Source organism: Adiantum capillus-veneris, chromosome 29 (assembly GCF_014529385.1).
Source record: "Adiantum capillus-veneris isolate H3 chromosome 29, ASM1452938v2, whole genome shotgun sequence".
Taxonomy (NCBI): Eukaryota; Viridiplantae; Streptophyta; class Polypodiopsida; order Polypodiales; family Pteridaceae; genus Adiantum; species Adiantum capillus-veneris.
This window is the reverse complement of record NC_140959.1, coordinates 95,653,575-95,672,632: the sequence shown is the minus strand read 5'-3', so window position 1 is coordinate 95,672,632 and position 19,058 is coordinate 95,653,575.

Sequence of the window (19,058 nt, the reverse complement as noted above, 5' to 3'; positions counted from 1 at the left end):
AATCCACAAATCTATTTTACACCTCAGTTAGACTGCTAGACAGGGGTTTAGAGTTTAGTGGAGTCTAGAGTCTGTGGACTGGCTAGATCCTCTCTTAGGAGATTGACGGAGCTATGAGTGAGAGTGTTCAAAGCATTTTTGCTCTTCAATTTCTCTAATTTGATTGAGTACTAAAATCTCACCCGAAATCCATCTTGTTTGTATTGTTTGATTCATTTCTTTATGTTCTTTCATTTCTGTACTTAGGAGTAGGATAAGTAATTTGCATTCTAGTCAGATTTGGGGCAAAAGTTAGAGTCAAGAAACTAGGAAACCATAACTTTGGCAAAAAGGCCACAAGACTCTGAAATTTAGAAAATCTGACCAAACAGGATTGATATTGATTCAAATCACCAAGTGGTAGCACAAAACACTGTAAAACACTTGTCATAGGGAGCATACTAAATTTCATCAAATTTGGCTTATGTACTACGATCGCAATCGGTGTACCTCTGTGCCAGATTTGGACAAGAATTGTTGTGTGCCTTCCTTATAAGATTCTAAATAAGTTTGTCTAAAGCAACCACACCCATAAATATCAAAAATCAAGAAAATCAGGCTACTTGGGCAAAACTATCCTAACAAACCCAAAAAGTGCAAAATCTTGGCTTTTAGTGATCCAAATGCTAAGTGAATGGGGAAATAGCCTCATAACACCTTTGCCAACAAGCACACCAAATTTGGTCTAATTTGGCTCATGTACTACGATCGTGATCAGTGTACCCAAGTTCCAGATTTTGACTAGATTTCATTTGTGGGATCCTCAGGTGTATATGAACATAAAAGTATACAGGACCAAGATCCAGAAACCTCAAAATACCTGTCAAACCATCTGGATATTGATCCAAGTCGAAAATTGATATACTCACATAGAAATTGACTTTCATCAGGATCATATACATCAAATTGGGTATAGAATATACAGAGGGAGAGCTTGTAAACAAGACAACCCCAGATAGCTTTCATATCCCAAAACAAACACCAAAATCAAGTCAAACTGACAGATTCGGGAAAACAGACACTTCCAACCAAGAACTGGTAAAAGCTTGACTTTTTGGGGTTTGAATACAAAAGTATTTGGTGGGTAGCCTTAAAATAGCCTAGTGAACAATCTGGTGAAATTTCATCAAATTTGGGCAGTGTACTACGATCACGATCAGTGTACCTGTGTGCCAGATTTGACTCATTTTTGACCTGTTCATAAACCTAGACTATTTAAGATATCAGGAGTTGTCAAAACCCAAATTGGACATACTATCAATAATCTGCAAGCAAAATTGTGTTGAAGTCATTGTGAAATTGTTGAATCTGCTGACAGTTGGAATGCTACAGTGATCTCATAGCCATCAAGTGTATTCATTTGCAGAGACCTATCAAGTAACAATCCATGCAGTCGTGAGAGTTGGAAGATCGCTCCATCTCTAGGTAAGAGGTTTGGATTCAATCGATAAATTCCACTTTCTTCATGTTTTTGAGATCGGGAAAACAAATCAACGACCAACACCGAAATTTAGCGGATCAAGAAAGTGTTTTATCAACGGAGGAGAGTATAAACCAAGTTGTAGTACGACCGTTAGAGTCAATCCCTGAAGGAAGTATTTCCGATACTTCTTCAGAGAGATCTTACGAGTATTTTATGGAAAACTTAGGACATTTAAACCTAAACGAAAGAGAAAACATGGAAGCAGGACCATCAAACCCTTCGGCCACAATGAAGCTATTGTTCATCAAGTATCAGTATGACAACAAGCAAGGTGCCAAGATCTACAAAGATGGTATGGACCGCTACTCTGTGAAAATAGAAGATAGACCAAGTGAGTTCAAGGACTTCGTTCCTGTGAGCTATAGCGGAGATAGGTACCTAGATGACGAAGGTATCATGTACTTGGTAGTCATGAGTCCTAACATTGTGGACAAGTGGAGATTGATGGGCACGAAAGCCAAAGCAGATGAGGAACCTGAGGAGAAAGCACCAACAATGAGCTTCCCTAATGCAAGGTTAAGGCGAGAAAACGGAACTTTGAGAGTCAACACAGACAACATCTACGTGGGGTTATACAAGTATAATAATGGAGAGGAAGATCTCTATTATAGATGCGAGGAAACCTACGTCGGAGAGTTGACAGAGCGGAAAAGACTTTATGTCTTCACCTACACAAAGAGATCAGAAACAAAAATCGTCGCGTACGACAAATATGGAAGAAGATATGCAGCAATCGATAAAAAGGAGTAGGAAGGATATACGTACTTTGGGGGGCCACTCCACCAGTATTATGTCACTCCAAGCCCACAGAGACCAGCACCTATAAATTTCATGCCAGACCTGATGGAAACAGGTGGAGAGAGGACTCATGTAGCAGATTCTTTCAGTCGACCTCAGTATTCTATGCCAAACCCCATGGGAACATTGCATCCCAGAGAGTCAATGGCTACGAATCGACGTAGTGCGGTTCCTATCTCTACACATACCGCAGTACGTCCGAAATTTGCAGCCACACCATCACATTTGCCTCCTAGTAGTAGATTCATGGCAGGGGAGCCAACGAGAGCAACCCACGACATCCATGATGTACGAGAACGATTAAGTCGAGACACGGGAGCATTGAGATTGGTCGCGGACTATAGACAGATGAGGCCATCCTAGGTAGTAAAGTGCATGCCAAAGAAGTATAGCAGATCAGGGGATCCATATGCCCATGTGTCGCTCTTCAAGAAAGTCTTAAGAGCAGAGCAGATCACTGATTTCCATACTCAATATGATGGATTCGGGCTGACCTTGGAAGGTACGGCCTTAACATGGTTTCAACCTTTGAACCTTGAAACTTGTCCAAATATTGAATATGTATTGCGGGAGTTCGCGAAAGAATTCTCAAAATGGGGTATAAAGCATAATATTGTATCACAGATATGTGCTTTTAAACAAAAGGAGAACAAAAAAGTGAAGGAAGCATCCTTGAGATTCAAGCAATACATTGAGAGGTGCCCAAGGAGAGAATTACCGCAGGACGAGAGATTGTCTGTGCTCTTCAATTGAAGGACTTAGAAACGAAACCTTGAAAAAGGACCTTCACTTGAAAGCCTGTAGCACATTTGAACAAGTTACAAGGGAAGCGTTATATCTTGTTGATAACTGCAAAGCATATGGGGAAGTGTCAGAGGATAATGATTCAGTAACCAGCGGCTCTTCATCTATTAAGAGTGAACCCTCTACCAAGAAAGTGCTCAGGCTTCTCTGATGCCGACAGCTGACCAAATGATAGAGGAAGTAACGAAGAGAATGCAACAACATATGAGATCAAATTCGGTGATGAGACAGTCTCAGACTAGGAAATGTGACATATGTGGGGGGGATCACCCGACGCCGTGGTGCACACAACAGCTGAAAGCACCAGTTGCGAATGGATGAACCATGGCACGGATGAGTGTTTTTACAACAAAAACTATGTGAGGGAAAGGCCGTATGGACCTCCAACAGGACCACCCCAGCCACCTCCTCCAAGATATCAAGTTGGGCCAAATGTGAATATGGTAGCAGGAGCAGACAGACCTCAACCTGTGTTGGGTCAACAACCTCCATTACCATAGGAAAATAGGGCCATGATTAGGTATGCTCAACCTTACGAAGCATCACCAGGAACAAATAATACACCTCAAATTCCTTATTACGAGGAACCAAATGAGCCTTACGTAATTGAACCTGAACCATAGATGTACGCAGACGAAGCCTATCAACCGTGGGGAAATAATGAGGGTATGGCACCACCAACGTTTGTAGCACAACCTTCGAGGGATCAATATTTGGTGGACGCAAGAACGCTAATGTTCATTGCGAACCAGAACTACAAACCAAGAGGATACCCTAATAGGGCAGGACAACCTATGGGACCACCTCCTCAAAATCAACCACCAATTGGACCATGCTATAACTATGGAAGTACAGATCATTGGGAGCGTAGTTGTCCTTTCAAAGGCAAAAGAGTGAAAATTTTTGGTTTTGTGACGGTTGTGGTGTGAATCACATAATGCCAGATTGCCCAAGGAATCCGGACAACAAGGGAAAAGCAACTATGAATATTGTGGGGGTGTTACCAAGTGCAAGCAATGGATCAGAAACCAAACCCATGATCCAGATCAATGCGGTAACCAGAGCCCAAGCCAAGGAATCAGAGAAAAACAAGACATTGGAATAAAAGGTCGAATTGCCAATACCCACAGAAAACGAGAGTTTATCTGTGAGAACACAGTGGAAATCCTGGAAGGCAAAACGAGATAGAATAAAATCAAGAAGGATTAAAACCCAAATTGCCATGCAAAATGAATTACATGAAACGAAAGAGCAACTGAAACAAGAGAGAGATAGTAAAACTGATGAGGACAACAAAAAGCCGAGGAAAGCATCCTCAGGGGGATCAGTCTTGGTCGAGAAAGTGCTAGAGCCTTTAGATGCTCTATTACAAGCGTATGAAGCAAGGCTAAAAAAAAACCAAACCTTAGAGCAGAGATGGTTGACTTATCCTCAACCAGAACTGGAAACGAATTGTTTAGAAATGTGTAAACACCTTATTGAAACAGCCCAGACATTGATGGAACCTAATGCGATTAGAACCCCAGAACAAGAAGTGCCGATTCACAAAGAGCGAGAAAAGCTGAAGATCGATGAATCAAAACAAGTAAACGGACCCAGGCCTGAAACTATATTGTCATTGGATCACCGAGTGGTGCCAAACACCCCTGATGATGCTAAGTCAATCACTATAATGCCAATTCTAGAAGTGGAAGAACCATGGCCACAACACTTATGGGAAACCATTAGAAATAGAACGAACGGAAGCATGATGCTACAGTCTGCACCAATTCCTAAGGTTAACATGGACAACAAATTTTATCCAGGAGATATAGAATCATTGTACGGAGATGCAGGAATGGAGGTTTTGATGGAAAGCAAAGCTAAATCCCTGAAAACCCTGCCTTCATTTATAGGTGAACACGAGACACAAGCGGAGATCAGATTAGTTCCATCCCAGATGAGAGCTATTCCACAATGATTGACTCAAAAAGTCTTCAAGAGATGCTGTTGACACCTGTAACATGCACAATCACACTGTCAGAACTCTTGAGAGTCAGACCACACTTATGGGAAGACATGGGAAAACATTTGAAGAACAAAGGAATAAAGATTCATCTTCAGACAAACCCTACTGTAGAAGAAAAAAAACGGGAAGGTCAACCCAAAGCCCAACCTGTGCCCATAAACAAGGTCGGAGATTACTGAGAAGGTGAGGAAGGTAATACAACCTTATCTGTCGAATATCACGATATAAAGACGATAGCTATCCTAGACAGTGGAGCGGGAGTTGCGATTGCTACAAAGAAAATCTAGGAGAAATGGGGCCATCCAGCTCTCAGAAAGACGAGAATGAAACTGCAACTAGCAGATGGGTATGTAGAGAGACCATTGGGAGTCCTAGACCACATAGTTGTAACTTCGTGTGGGATTAACTATGAGCACACCTTTGCCATGGTAGATTTCAAAAAAACGAACAACTTTGACATTATTTTGGGACAACCTTTTATGCGTCAACTCAAAATGATACAAGATTGGGGGTACGACCAAATTTACCTAAGGCACGAGGAGCTAATAACGAGAATCAACATGAAGGATCACAGCTATAGAGACGTTGCAAAAACACCAGTGCAGGAATTTGATTCAACCAAAGTGAACGGAAAAGAAATACCTGCGTGGTTACAAACGAATGCACATGTCTGGAAGTGTGGAGCATCTGATTGTGGAGACTTAATCAAAGAGGAATGTGTGTTGGAAAGGTCAGTAGAAGATGAGGCTTATCTTCCAGAACCTTTCCCTGAACATTTATTTGAGCCATTTGGGTGGACTCAAATATTGTCAACCTTGGATGTATGTGTTAATGAATGCACGTCTACAAAATTTTGTGACGATGAAGGATACGACCTAGTAACATTACAAATGGCTAGCGTCATCCTTGAGTGAGGATCCGATAGCAAGGAACAAGAAGAACCACTACGTGAGACTGAGTGTAAAAGAATAGTTGATGAGATATCTGTATTGGACGATAGGAATCGAACAAAGGAGGAATTCACAGACTCACTAAGCAATGACCTTCCATCACTGGGTGATGAAATCCAAATGATAGATGCTGATGACGAAAGATCAAGTTGATCAGAGACGAATAGGAAGTATATGTCGAGACGAGACACGTTTTACGAGTTTCCTAACCAAAAACCTAGTCGACAAGAGCGGTATAGATCAAAGAGAACAAGGTTATCAAGAGTGAATAAGCATAAACCCATGCCTCTTGTCAATGACAAAACGGGATATCTAAGTCTTGTAAAAGCTGATGATTGTGTCAAAGACAAGGGCACTGGCCGGTTTATCAAAACTAAACCATGGAAAAACAACAAGAAGAACAAGCGCAAAAAGCAAACGACTGAGACACATAAGGAGGGGGAAATAGGGTCTATAATGACCAAAACAGAGAGGAAAACAGAGTACAATAAGCTCAAACAGACCCTCAAAGACATATGGACAACTGAAATGGAAATAGATGAGGACACGAATTCTGACAAGATGGATGTGCCGTCCCATTATAAGAAGTATACCATATAAGATAGAAAAATCATAGTGAAACAACCGATGAGAGAATTGAAAGAACCTAGTACATCATACGACGGTCTTGAAAAAGCCAAACGAATAGATATGGCGGAGCCAGGAGAAGATCCAAAACCTGCATATATCGCCACGGATCTTACTGAAGAAGAGGAAAATCTTGTAATAGCTACTCTAAAATAGTATAGAAATGTGTTTGCATGGTCATACAAATATCTTAAGGGGGTGGATCCAAGTATCTATCAACACACAATACCCCTTAAGAATGACGCCAAACCAAGCAGACAACGTCCTTATACTTACAATGAGACGTTTTCAAGGAAGATCAAGGAGGAGATAGATAAGCTGAAAGAGGTAGAGTTTATTTACGAAATTGAGTACACTGACTGGGTTTCACCGATTGTGATGGTCCCGAAGAAAAATGGAAAGTTGAGAGTATGTGTCAATCTCAAGAAAGTAAACGCTGCTACAATTCGGGACAATTATCCCCTACCCATTACTAATCATGTAATAGAAAGAGTGGCAAGAAAAGAAGCTTACAGTTTCTTAGGTGGCTTTTCAGGCTACAACCAACTCGCAATAAAGCCAGAGGATCAGCATAAGACTGCTTTTGCAACTGAATTTGGCATTTTTGCATTCAGGGTAATGGCTTTTGGCTTAACAAATGCACCAGCCACATTTCAGAGGCTGATGGGTCATGCTTTTAAAGAATATCTAAGAGAGTTCTTAGAAATTTACATGGATGACTTGTGCGTTCACTCTATCATAAGATTGGAGCACATAGAGCACTTGACCAAAGTGTTCAAAAAATGCAGACTGTATCTGATTTGCCTGAATCTGGAGAAATGTGTCTTCATGGTAAGACAAGGCAAAATATTGGGACATATAGTGTCCAAAAATGGTATTTCGACAGACATGGAGAAGATCAACGTAATTGTTGATCTACCACGGCTAGTAAAGGTAAAGGAGGTATAGGCATTTATGGGCCATTGTGGATATTATCGCAGATTTATCTACTCATACGCTATAATTGCGAAACCACTTTACGCGTTGATAACTAAATTTGAGTGGACAGATGAGTGCGAGAAAGATTTTCAAACTTTGAAGCAAAGATTGATATCGGCTCTAATTTTGAAGGCTCTGGATTGGGAAAAGATATTCCACATCCACGTAGATGCATCAGCATATGCTATATGATGCATACTTGCACAACCTGGAGAAAACAACATGGATTTTCCAATCAGTTACTCTAGTAGACAACTAAACAGTGCAGAGAAGAATTACACAACAACTGAAAGGGAGGGTTTGGGTATGATCTATGCTGTGAAAAAGTTTAGATATTACCTACTTTCCAATAAATTTGTATTCTTCGTTGATCACCAAGCACTGATATACTTGGTAAACAAACCTTGCAGTACGGGGCGGATTGTACGATGGTTCATCATACTGCTTGAGTTTGACTTCACGATTGTAGTAGAAAAAGGAACTACACACCAAAGAGCGGATCATTTATCTAGAATGGTGCATGGAGAAAACCCTGTAGGAGTTGATGATTATTTGCGATATGTATATCTCTTCAACATAGAAATGGTTCCAAGATGGAGCGAGGATGTAATTCCTTTGTTGACTATTGGATCATTGAATTTGACAAGATAACCATCTACCATTGCAGCATCTAGATCATTGGTAATGCTGGCTGGAAGACTATACAAACAGGGATCGGATCAAATCCTTAGACTTTGTGTTGAGTCAAGTGAAGAGGACTTGTATCTACCACAGTCTCATGTACAAACAACGGGGATTCACAATGGGCATGCACAGACGTATCAAAGATTGATGAGAATGGGTGTATATTGGCCGAAAATGCAACAAAGTGTTCATAAGCATATCAAATCATGTATTATCTGCACTTTTCAAAAGCCAATAGAACACGCGACTCTATTAAAATTATCTGTAGCACCTAGATGGAGTAACTACATTGTAGAATACCTCACCACCGGAATACTGCCTGAAGGGATGAGGAGATCACGTATCAAAACGATCAAGAAAGAGGCAGAAAACTATGTATTGATTGAGGATAATCTTTACAAGAGGGGAAAAGACAATCAATTGAGAATGTGTGCGATGGAAGAGGAATACAACAAAGATGCTCCCTATCATCCACAAGAATACAGGGGCAAGAGTCAATGTGGTCAACTTCTCCACTTACAAGATGCTTACTAATGAACCCCTAGTGCAATCCACACGAGATTTACAAGCCGCATACAGGGCAACAATGCCAACATTGGGAATAGTAAACTTACCAATCAATATTGATGGAAATAGTTGTCCTCATCAATTTGTCGTAAGAAAAGACAAAGGAATCAGAGAATCACTATGTTTGGGAGTTCCATGGATGAGAACGTACAATGCAATTACCGAATGGTCAGAACATGCGCTAATGTACACACACAACTCTAGCACGTACATGACTCCATTCGCCAAAATAGATCACTCATGGTCGAGTATCCCCATCGACAAAAAGTAATCAGCTCATCAGCCAGAAACACCGAAAACGGTTGTACGAAAAGTATGGATAAAGAAAACCATCGTGCAGAAAAAACAGAGACAAATATGGCTACCCAAGTCACAACTCTCGACGACAACAACACCATATCAAAGACCTTCAGGAGCTAATCCAGAGTGGAAATGGCAACCAAAGCTGGAGACAACCAAAAATTCAGCGGGGACAAAGATCGAATGGAGACCAAAAAGTCAACCCAGGAAGCCTGAACTAACAAAATGGCAATGGAAACCTAAGAAAATTCAGGAACCTATATTAAAATCTGCAAATATGAAAAAAACTGAATACATATGGGTTCCAAAAATAGTTGCCATCAAAAAACCAACAATCAAGGAGAGAGCAATTAAATTGGAAGCTCTTTTGTTCCATAAACAGCTAGCCTCGCTATCCAAAGCCACTGAAAATTATATTCAGTCCCTGCATCTTGCATATTACTTTTTTTCCCAATGCATTGTCTCAAACATGAGGATAGGGCCACATTACACGGCCGTGCATAGACACAAACTTCAAAACCCATGCACATGCACACAACCTTCATCCGGGACGACTCAGTTTAGGAAGGGGGGAGTAACTGCTGAATCTAGCAGTAGTCAAGACCATTAAGGGGTCCAATGTGTATATATGTACATAATGTGTGTGTTTTTTTTCATTTTTTAGAGTTCAATTTCGAACAAATTTGATCAAAATCTGGCATTTTTTAGCGTTTTTATCATCCAACCAGCATAATAATGAGCTGTAATGACAAAATCTGGAGCATTGGGATGCTTCTAGTGAAAATATATGCTTAGGCCTAAGGTGAGTATAATAATTTCTGGCTAATTTTCTCCAGTTAATAAGTATTTTCAATTTATTTTGTTTGATTTTCGTTAATAATCTTCCAAAAATTAAAAAATATCGCCCACAATATCGGAATCAAGTTCTAGAAGCAAACGTCGAAGTATCACGATAGGGTTATCAAGCATGGAAGATATGAAGCTAATCTGAAGATGTCGAATTTCAGCCTTAATGATCATGACCACATTTTGCCAGAATCGCATCAAATGGCCATACGACGCCAGAATGACGAACGGTTTGACCCACAGATGGTATGCAGATTATATCAGGATCAAATGTAATGAAAATAATACCTATGTCACGAAAACCTCGGGAACATATGGGTTAGGTAGGCCAAATTCTAGCTCATTGATCATTTTCACATTTTGAGAGAGAAGAAGAGAGCTTCTTGACCTAGAGCGAGCTGCCGCATTTCTACCCCATACAGACGTTCAGAGACAGCATTTCATACCAGTTTTCATAGGTATGTTCCTTATCAAGTAAACATCAAGTCTATTACGCATGCAAGCCCGAATCATTGCACAAACGGGCGAATGGATCAAATCGAAGAGAGATTAGGTCAGGTAGATCTAGGGCCCTTAGAGGCATCAAAACAAAACTTTTTCAAGCACAGAACACATCAATGTGTTCCCCACAATGTCAGGAGCCAAGCCATATGATCAAACCTCAAAATGGTGGTGGTACACCGATCGCGATCGGTGTACATCATTGTCCAAATTTGGCACAGAAATCGCAGAAAGCATTCTCTCAGCTTCACCAACAACCTGCACGTGATAAAAATCAATTTGGGTTCTATGGAACGATCACGATCGGTGCCCCCATGATCAGATTTTGCAAATTTTGGCTTGGCCCAGGCTTAGAACTCAGTGAGGGAAAAACTCTCTTGAATTTTCATGAAAAATGCACAAATTTTGCTCATATAATGGGCCAAATTTGTCAAACACACCCGAATCAGAAAATTGACCTACAAGTACCAAAATTCGACTGAGAATTATGACGGATGGTTTGAAAGGCATACCTATCCGACTAGGAGTCAGCACGGTAGTAGAAAACCCTGAATGGAGCTTAGAATATCCTACAAGGGTGGAGATGACCATTTCAGTCTCGAGTGATCACACAAGGGAAGAATTTGGCCGAACTAATGTCAAAGACTAAAAGGCGACTTAGAGATGCCCAATTATCCCATTGGTATCCAAAGAATGCCTGAAAAATACCCAAGTCTAGAAAATCTCCAAAGACGGGGTAAAAAGTGTCTAATCAAGTCAGAATCAGACAGCGAAGTGGGATGGTGGTAGCAACACATCATGATAGCAGTAAAAGCTCAAAAACTAACATCACCTAACTCCAGGCTCCAACCAGAATTCATCAAGAAAATCAAATATGGTTAGACTTAGTAAAATAATATCAAACAGTGAAAAATTGCTCTAATTTGTTCATTTTAAGTCCAAAACTTGAAAATAAATCATCAGTGGGCTAGGCAAGCATAGGAGACTAAATCCATCTAGTTTTCACCCAAAAAAGCCCAGGTACTACGATCACGATCGGTGTACCTCAACATCAGATTTTGACCAAAACCTAACAGATCTCTTGTCCACATTGACGGGAGCAAAGCGAACCCCGACGGCCTCTAAAACACCAGGGGCCTCGAGCTTGTTCACAGTAAAGCGAACAGGGGGCACCACCTAGCTTTGAGCGGCTAGGACGCAAACCATGATGATATGAACACCGCAAACTTACACACAGAGGGAAAGAGAGAGAGAGAGAGAGAGAGAGAGAGAGAGAGAGAGAGAGAGAGAGAGAGAGAGAGAGAGAGAGAGAGAGAGATTTGCAAATGATGAAAACCCTCGGGGGTGTTAGGGAGAACTATTTCTGCAGTATTTACAAATGGCACGCCGTGGTGATAGAGAGGTAGGGAGAAGAGATGGTGCAAACTACTTGGTTCGTTCTCTAAGATGACTCAATGATTGTGAAGCTTGCTACCAATCGCGTGTATACGCGTATGCATCGACCATTGGAGTCGAGAGATGGACGTGTCTCCCTTCGCATGGTGCAATTTCCAAGGCAAACCCAACACACAAGCCCCCTCCCCGTGGTGGTGATAGTGTCAACTCTTCCCACTACACTCTACCAAGTGCTAACTTCTCATTTGAACTACCCCCCCCCCCTCCCCCAATAGTGACCTCTCAGTGCCAATTTATGGGCAATTTATAGGTGTTGGCTGCTTGGATTATGGTAATCTCGGTGTGATTAGGGTAAGTTTAATTAGGGAGACAAAGCAAGTGGTGGGCCCGGTGTGGTTGAACCTTGCTTTGTTTTGGGAGGTTATTAAAAGATGAGAATCTCTAGGTGGGCCTTTGTGACCATCACCTACAGAGAGGGAATTTACAAAGTGGGAATTTTACAATGGCTTGGTGAAAACTGAAGAGATGATGAAAATAACCTATAAATTATTGAAAATGGTGTCGTGGTTGCGTGTTGCCGGTGCGTTGGTGTAGCGCGTACTTCTTTTCGGGGTCGGCCGGGGCATGCCTTCGGCGCATTTGTCCTTTTTGTTGTTGGCGGCGTGTGATTTGAGTCCTCCTTCTTTTTTGTTGTCGTTGTAGATCTCCTTCGGGTTTTTTTTTATTTTAATGTGCGTATATGTGTGTGTGTACGTATGGGTGCATGTGGACGGATATGTGTGTATATATGTATATGCGAGTGCGCATGCGTGAGTGTGTATGTGAGTGTATGTATATGTATGTGTGGGAACGTGGCTGAATATTATTATGTATATAATATTATATATATATATATATATATATGTATATATATATATATTTTATAGCCTTTTCCTGTCTGCTGGCGATGTGCTGTAGGGGCGCCAGGGTGAGTGAGGGGATGGGGTGTGTGTGAGAGAGGGTGTGTGTGTGTGTGTGGTGTGTGTGAATGTGTGTGTGTATGTAGAGAGAGATAGGGTGGGAAGTTTCTACGGCCTGTACAGGCCCGCGAGGGAGAGAGATGAGAGAGATTACCTGTGGGCGGCACTGTGTGCATATGGGGTGAGAGAGAGGGTGAGTGTGTGTGTGTGTGTGTGTAGAGAGAGAGTGGCTCCGGTGTTTTGTGCTGCGTCTTCGGGCTGGAACGGAAGAGAGAGAGAGAGAGACCTGCGAGTGGATGGCTGTGACGAGTTCAAGAGGGATAGAAGGCGGGGCGAGGTGGTGTGGGTACAAGGGAGAGAGAGGATGAGGGTGTGTGTGGGAGTGGATGGGGGAGATCTCCAGTAATCTGCGTGCCTCCACACCGAGCCATAAATGGCTGAGAGCGAGAGAGAGAGAGAGAGAGAGAGAGAGAGAGAGAGAGAGAGAGAGAGAGAGAGAGAGAGAGAGAGAGAGAGAGAGAGAGAGAGAGAGAGAGAGAGAGAGAAAGAGAGTGAGAATAAGAGGGGGGGTGAGATGGCGGGGGTCCGCGCCATGTGGGCCGCCGGACAAGAGAGCAAGGGAAGGGGGGGAATTTGGCATGAAGTGGGGTAAGGGAGGGTGTGAGGTGAGAGAGAGGGGAGGGGGAATATCACACCCTTCCCCGTTTGGTGGCTGAAGGACGAGAGGAAGGGGGGAAAGAGTCCAGGGGTGGGGAGTGAGGGAGAATATTAGCGGGCCAAGGGCTTGCATAGAGAGAGAGGGAAGGAGTGTGAGGGGGGGGTGGGTGTGTGGATAAGAATACGGGAGAGCGGGACTTCACATGCAGCTCGACACAGAGGGAGCATGAGAGGGAAAGTGAGAGAGGGGTCGGGGTGAGTGCTCGAGGCCGCTCCTGGCCGAGGGTGGCCAGTAAGGGGGTGTGTGGGTAAGAGATAGAGAGGATATTAGAGAGAGAGGGTGAGAAAATGAGAGAGAGAGAGAGAGAGAGAGAGAGAGATTCTCAGTTGATGCCTGCTGGGGGAATAAAACTACAGGGAGAGAGAGAGAGAGAGAGAAGGGGTATCTGAAACGGAGGGCAATCGGCTAGGCTGGGGCATGGACAAGCGGGGGCATGAGGGTGATAAGGCTGTCCAATCGAAGGGGGGGGGGGGGGGGGGGGGGGGGTAACCTTATGCCCGTAAAAGTGCCATGAGGTTGACCAGGCATTGCCAAGCCTTCCAACAGTGTCGCCAAGGCTCTGACAAAGGAGAAATAAGTTTTTTTTTTTCCTTCGATTTTTGAAAATCGGCCATCATTAGCCCTCTCATTTTGGCTAGAGGCATTCATGCTTCTAGCCCTTCCTCTGCATCTTTAACTATGGAGTTAGAGGGTTCTCCCTCTTCTGGAATGTCTAGCATGAATTCTGGATCAAACCTAAGAAAATACCTTTTCAGTCTCCATCCATTTACCCTAGTCTTGTGAATTCTCCCATCTGCTTCCATCAACTTATAGCTGCCATTGTCATAGCGTTTCTTGATGACGAATGTCCCTTCCCATCTGGGTTGAAATTTCTTATCCTTCCTGGTGTCAAATCTGTTGTCGTATCTCAGCACTAACATACCTTTTTCCAGTCCCTTTTCTTTAAGCCCTTGATTGAAAGTGAGCCGGCGTCATTCTGACTGTGTTGCATAGTGATTGATTGCTTCTTCCCTATCCAGTTGGAGTCTCTCCAGATCCAAGATGTGGCTTCGGAGATTTACGATTGGACGATGTATCTGGCTAGCTAAAACTCGTAAGATGGCTATCTGTACTTCAATGGGTAGAATTTCCTCCTTCCCATAAACTAGATGGAAAGGAGTGAAACCTAGTGATGTTCGGAACATTGTTCTGTAGGCCCAAAGAGCTGCCATGAGATGTTTATCCTAGTCCCCTGTGTGATCTTTCACTTGCTTTGTGATGATTTTGCAAATCATTCCATTTACCTTCTCTACCAGACCATTGCATTGTGGATAGTATAGTGTGGAATGTCGGCGTGTGATGCCTAACTTCTTCATCATCTCTCTTACCAAATCACCTCTGAATCCTGGTCCTCTATCTGATATTATCTCAAAGGAGTGCCAAAACGGCAACAGATATGCTCAAAAATGAACTTTGCTACCTCTTGGGCTGTAATGCGGGTGGTGGCTATTGCTTCTTCCCATCGAGTCACATAGTCTACACCCACTATGATGTACAGTTTACGTGATTGGGCCCTTAGTAAAGGACCGATTGCATCTATTCCCCATTTCTCAAATGGACCATATGAGATGATAGGAGTTTGTGGCTTGTAGGTTAATGTGCGATCACTGGCCACTTGACAGGCCTTACATGTTTTACACCAATGGTGCACATCCATGTTCAAGCTAGGCCAAGAGTATCATGCTTGTAGAATCTTCCTACTGGTGATGATCGCCATAGACGCCATCATGGCAACTTGAAATTACCTCTGTGATCTCACTAGAGGTTGGCACCCGCCTGAGAATTTGATCCTTGCCCTTACAATACAAGTGGTCGTTTACAAGGCGGTACCTAGTAGCCTTCCTGACCAACCACTGTTTCTGGCCTTTGGTGTATCCTTCCGGACATTCTCTTATATCTAAAAAACTGACAACAACAGGCATAGCATCACTACCTTGAAAGAGGGGTAGCTTTAGTTTGATGGCTCCTACGGGAACGTCTTGTATTCTTTCTTTGGTTAGAGCATCTGCCTCCTGCTTTTTTGCTCTAGGGACATGAAATAGTTTCACTGATTCAAACTTCTTTAGAAGATCCTTAACTCGGCGGAGTTGACCAAGTAAAACCTGATTCTTACAAACCCAGGTGCCATTTATCTGCCTTATCAAAAGCAAAGCATCGCCAAACATATTTAGGTGCTGAATTCTTTGTGAAATACATTGTTCCAACCCAAGAATTAGGGCTGCATATTCTGCTTCATCGTTGGAGTGGGAGTGTAATAACTGCCCAATGGAGAACATTCTTTCTTGTTGTTCATTGAAAATGACTATGCCTCTTGGAGACTGGTCCATTGTTCTCTTGTATGCTCCATCAAAGAAAAGAGAGTGAGCTCTTTCCAGCCTAGGAATCTCTACCATTGGTGTTTCTTCGTTTGCTTCCGTGTTGACCTTCAGTTTCTTCTCATAATGGTGATGAGTGAGAATTCCCGCTAAACTAGCCCTGGTGGAGTTTTCTACTTGCATGGTGTAGTCAAACTCTTGTAATCTAATTAACCACTTTGAGATCCTAGATAAGACATCCATGTGTCGCATTACATATGGGAAAGCCTCTTCCATTGTCAGGATTACAATGGGTCTAGGCAGGAGATAGGAGCGGAACTTTGTGGTAGCAAACATTAGTGCCAGAGCCATGTGTTCTACTTCGGTAAATCCCCTTTTTGATGGGGTCATGAAACGACTAGAGAAGTAAATAGGATGCATGAAAGACGTTTTGGGGTCCTTTTGCATTAGCACGGCTCCGAGTGTATCACTTCCCACACTAGGGTTCACATAAAATGGCTCGTCCCACTTAGGAGGTGAAATGGTGGGAAGCTTAGCTAGGATTTGCTTTACCTCAGTAAAATGTTGCTCATTCTCTTCACTCCATGAGAAGACATCCCTCTGGGTGAGTTGTTGTAGGGGAAGGACCACTTGAGATAGCAAGTGAATGAACCTGCTTAAGTATCTTACCTTCTGAAGGAAAGAAACCAGCTGCTTAGCGGGGGTGGGTGACGACAAAGATACCAGGGCTTGAATCTTGCTAGGGTCAGCCTCAATCCCTTTTGCTGAAATTACATGGCCAAGGAGAGTGACTTTGCTTTCACCAATGTGACACTTATCCACGTTGAGCCGGCCACCCAAGGTTTGTAGCCTGGTTAAGCCATCATAGACTTTGCCTAAATGAAGGGCTCATGAGCTATAGATGCAAAAATCATCCATGAAAACCCGTATTGATGTTCCAAAGTAGGGCTGGAAAACAAAGGTCACATAGCGCTGAAATGTGTCCGGGGTGTTAGTGAGGCCAAACAACATCACTCTGTAGGAAAATCATCCCCAAGGTGTGATGAAGGTTGTCTTCTTATGATCTTCCTCTGCAATGCTAATCTAGAAGTATCCTGTGTAGCCATCGCACACTGTGTATCGTTCGTAACCTGCCACTTCATTGAGTATTTCATCCTGGAATGGGAGGGGAAAGTGATCCCTCTTTGTGGCTGCATTGAGAGGTTTATAATCCACACAGACTCTCCACTTACCATTTTTTTTGGTATGACTACTATTGGGGAGACCCACTCTGAGTCTTCGACAGGGTAGATGAAACCTGCTTGTAGCAAACTTGTCACTTCTTTAAGTAGTGCCTCTTGTTGGATTACTCCAAGTCTTTTGAGCTTTTGTACTACTGGTTTACTGCCTTCCTTGATTTTTATGTGGTGTTGCACTACTGTAATTCCTGTGATCTTATCATAGCCATCAATGAATAAAGTAGTGAAGTTACCTAGCATGGAGACATACTCCTGTCTTTCTTCATTGGTTACCTCATTGGAGAGCATTTTCTGTAACTTATTTGCATCGTCCAAGGACTGCACATTAGGAAAATATTGGACTTCTTTGGGGCCTTGTAAGGTTTGGTATTAAGTTTCTAATTGGTAGGGGGTTAAGGGAACACAAAAAACCTCTTAGTGGTTTTGAGCTAGAGTATGTCAGTTTTCAAAAGAAACTGACTAGTGGGGTCTTTGGCCCATATTTAATAGGCCTTGGAAGATGGACCATTGGTTAATTGGAGGGGAAGGTGCAAGTTGTTTAATGGGTAAAAGAGCAAGGCTCCATATGATGGGGGGTGCAATCTTGACCATTGGATCTTGCACAAGATCAAGGGTAGAGGTTGAAAGGTTCCATTTGAAGTGGGGGCTCAATCTTGGCCTTTGGATCTCAATCAAGATCAAGGGAGGAGGTGAAAAGGCGCATTTTGAAGAGAGGGGAGCCCATCCTAGCCAGTAGATCTCACTCAAGATGAAGGGTGTAGGTTGAAAGCCACCTTTTGATGATATCCATTGGATGAAAAAAGGATCTAATGGTTGAGATTGAAGCCCCCCCCTTTCCCCCTCCCCAAATTCAAATTACATTGTACCATCATGTCATCTTCACTTTTCCAACTGTCACCTCACTGTCACACCCCCTTTTCTAGGTTTTAAAGGCTTGTAAGAGCATGATATTCTCCTCTAAAAGGTTGTTTTGACCTAGGCAAACCAAGGGAAAGAGGGGACAAACTATGACACACCTAGCTCTTCCTAGTTGTAGGGTGTGTCCCTCTTCCTTTTGGATGGGCTCTAATTAACCTTAATCCCAAAGAGCCCCTAGAGGGTTCATATTTCTCCTAATGATACCTGATGATTCCTCTTGGTTTTTCGGGGGTGTTTCAGATTGTTTCAATCTTTTTGGGTCTTTAAGAATGACCCCCATCACCTCGATGCTACTATCACTTCCGTCGGTGGTGGTCGTCTCTTCTCCTGAGGTAGACGAATAGTCACTGATGGACTCATCTTCTGAATCCTCCAAGATCATGTTGTGCTTCTTTCCAGTCCTCACGTCACAGAATATGGACTTCCCTTTAGCGTCCTTCATCTGAATCATCCTGGTGCTCCAGTCTTGTTTAGCTTCCATAGCCATAAGCCAAGGCCTCCCAAGAATGATGGGGTATCCCTCCCCTTTGTGTAGCATGACGAAGATGTCTACCTCTACCTCTGTATTGAATGCTTTTACTTTGACCGCATTTACAATCCCCACACATTTCACTCTTACATTGTTTGCCATCTTGGCTCGGCAGGGTGCTGGCCTACTTATCTCTAGACCTATATGGTGCATCATCTTTTCACTCATGACACATATTTGCGCGCCACCATCTATGTAGACGTTTGAGATTCTTTGCCCCTTGATGTGGACATCCATGGTTGGTAGAATGTCGTCGAGATCCCTTCCAGAGATAGCCCCAGCTATCCTAGGCCTTGATTTCCTAGTACTTACCATTTTTGTCCATTGCCTCCTCATCCTTGGTGCAAGGTGGAGTAATTGGG